This window comes from Fukomys damarensis, unplaced genomic scaffold (assembly GCF_012274545.1).
Source record: "Fukomys damarensis isolate Sample0158 unplaced genomic scaffold, DMR_v1.0_HiC HiC_scaffold_6, whole genome shotgun sequence".
Taxonomy (NCBI): domain Eukaryota; kingdom Metazoa; phylum Chordata; class Mammalia; order Rodentia; family Bathyergidae; genus Fukomys; species Fukomys damarensis.
In genome coordinates, this window is record NW_022900918.1 from 41,187,598 (window position 1) to 41,190,560 (window position 2,963).

At 49.2% G+C, this 2,963-nt stretch overlaps 1 long non-coding RNA gene across 1 annotated transcript; it reads right to left on the reverse strand.

The window, feature by feature from the left end:
* Positions 1 to 1,299: 1,299 nt before the first annotated feature.
* On the reverse strand, positions 1,300 to 1,827 carry LOC104859396. The gene is made up of 3 exons (XR_779366.1): positions 1,727 to 1,827; positions 1,464 to 1,597; positions 1,300 to 1,346 (listed from the first exon to the last, which is right to left on the reverse strand). It is a non-coding gene; the product is annotated as an uncharacterized LOC104859396 (long non-coding RNA).
* Positions 1,828 to 2,963: the final 1,136 nt, after the last annotated feature.

The following is a 2,963-nucleotide window of genomic DNA, read 5'->3' on the forward strand; positions in this document are numbered from 1 at the left end:
ACCCCAGGACTCAGCTTCCCACCCTGGCCAGGTCCACAGGCCAAGCAGCTGCGGAAGACCTGCTGCGCCTTGATTTCTCACCTTCCTCTTAGCCCCCGAAGGACAGACTCCCGTGTTCATCTCTCCTCCTTCGCTCATTCAGTCAACAAACATCTGTTGCAAGGCTATGGGCGAAGTCTTTTGCCATCATTAATCCGGGTGGTCCATGACCTCCAGCTATTCATAATCTCGCTGTGGACATTGACAGGTGCGCGTTTAACTTGAAAACGGGGTTGTGAATGTGCAGGCCACGCGCCCGACGTGGATAACCACAGCACGAGTTCAGAGTAGGGCCCTATCTGTGCCTGGCATTCAGAAGCCCATCCTCAGCACGGATAGAGTTTGGACAGTGCTAAAGGGGCAAGATGTCAGGGAGGAGTGGTCCATCACAGGGCTGAGGGTGGTTCGAGAGCTGGCTGCGCACGAGGGTCCCTGCTCAGGGCTGGGAAGTGGCAGAGTTGTGCACTAAGGGAGGGGGGCTTCTTGGTTTATTCTTGGCGGTGAAATGAAGGGAAGAAAATGTGGTATAATCGAGGAAAACCGGAATATCCAGCTAAACTCAAGTAGAATGTCAGCAGCCGGTGTAACATTTTTCCACCTGTAAAATGGTGTGACATTGACCAGCATTATAACATTTTAATTTTCGAATTTAAGAATTTTCTTACAAGAAATCGGATGCTCTCACCACCTCTCACCTGAGCTAGAGATAAGCAGATCCCTGTGAATAAACCAATCAAGATTGCCCTAACACTTGAAAAATCTGTGGCCAGACCTGCCTCTTCGGCTCCAGAGACGTGGCTGGGGGTGACGGTGCGGCGACCTCGTCCCAGGTCATGTCAGGGGTGTCCGGGGCACTCCGGGTTCCTTAGGGCAGCAAGTAACAAGAGTCCAAACTGCACCCCAGGTCAAAGCAGTGAGGAAAGGGGAGACAAAAAAAGAGTTTCCAAACATGACAAGTGACCCAAATGTCAAAGGAACCTCAATCACTAAAGAATGGGACAGCACTCAGAGCAGCATTCCACGTGGCTCTCACACTTCACGAGCGCCCTGTGACACCCTGGAAGACACCACATACTGTGTCGGGCTCTACAGGACACTGCTTAACCAGGCCAGGGGAAGAAAACCAGTACACACTGGTGGACTGTTCCCTGCTACTTCGTGTTGCATTATGCCCCATAAAAGCGTTTCACAGCCACGTGATGTGACCAAGAAGGAAGTTTGACCCCAAAACAATTACTTTCCAGGAAACGTCCTTCTCCTCTGGGTCTCGTGTTGTCATCTGTTAGGTTTTGAAGTTCTCGCTGTCCCTGATTGCAGACCGAGAAAATAAAAGAATGCGGGGGCTGGGCACACTGTACACAACCCAGACACAAATATTTTGGGGAATTTCCTGGGCGAAAATGCCTGAAAATGCTGATGCTTACATTGAAAGTGAAGGAAGAGGCTGAGTTTAGCAGTGGAGCATGGGCCTGACTCCAGGTCCTCTCTCACCTGGGTCCCGTGAGCATTCAGCAGGCTCTCGGTCCCGGGGTGCGCTCCTCTTGCACGGTTGTATTATCTCAGAGACAAAAGTGAGTTTATCTTACTGCTGGTGGAAAACGCCCCCTGAAACGGGGACAGCTATAAAGTGACAACGTATTTAATCCTCCTTTCACCTCGCATGGACTCTGCACCCTGGAAAACATACCAAAGACAGGACAGAGGCAGACGGGGGCGTCCACACCCAGGCCTCGCTCCTCAGCCCCCTCTCCGAGCCAGAGTCTCCGATCAGTTGGCTCTGTGAGCTTCCTACTCATCGACATCTCAAGTGTGTCTAAACCATCTGTGTCAGCACTGCAGAAACACACCTCTTACCACTCCAATCCGTGTCACAGGAGACTGTCCTGTGATGCGTGAAAACACGAAATTCTAACGCATGTGAAAAAATACATTCCACTTGCTTCGTGGCCTTTGTTTATCTTAAAATTTTGTTTTATTTCATCAAAAGGGTAAATACACCTCAAATCAGCCATTTAAATCTTGATCATTTTGAAGAACTGATTAAGGCCGAGGCTTGAATTAGTTCCTAGAGCTCAGAAGGACTTCAGAACAATTGGTTAAAATAGAATTCACGTAGCATGAGATTCATTGCTTTAAGATTCACTACTATCCAGTCCTTTTTATTTGACCCACAAAATCGTAAGAACATCACCACTACCTGTTCTCACCCCGACGTAAAGCACATTAAGTTGCCCCTATTTCCTTCCAGTGCACCTCACGTCTCCCAGCAACCCTGAGTCCACTTCCTGTCTGAGGTTTCCTCCCCCGGACGGCTTGGTATAAACGCAGTCACACAGTCTGTGGGCTGTCATGGCCCCTTTCACCTAGCACAGTGTTTTTGAGTTTAGCCAGGCTGTGGCAAGGGTCAGAACTTCATCCTTTCCAACAACCCCATCCACAGCCTGTCGCACAGATAAGCCACACCTGCTTGTCCGCCCACCTGCCCAGGACCATTTGTTTCCGACACTCGGGAGCAGCTTTTTCTTGTGTCGACATACCTGTTCGGCTCTCCCGAGCGTATATCCAGATGCAGAATCACTGGGTCACACAGCAACTCTGTTCATACCCTGAGGAATCGCCAACCTCTTTCCTAAAGGGGCTGCACTATTTTATGCTCCCACCAGCAATGGGTGAGGGTCCTGGTTTCTCTACATCCTCACCAACATTTGTTTCAGAAATACTTGTGTGTAACAATTCACAATAGCTAAGTCTTGGAAGCAGCCTGCATGTTCCTCAAGGGATGAATGAGAAAGAATACACAGTGGAGTACGATGCTGCCACAAAGAAAGATGGAAAATGGATGCAGCTCGAGACCATAGTGTTAAGTGAAATAAATCAGACACACTAGATTAACTATCACATGGTTTCTCTTACAGGAGAAACCT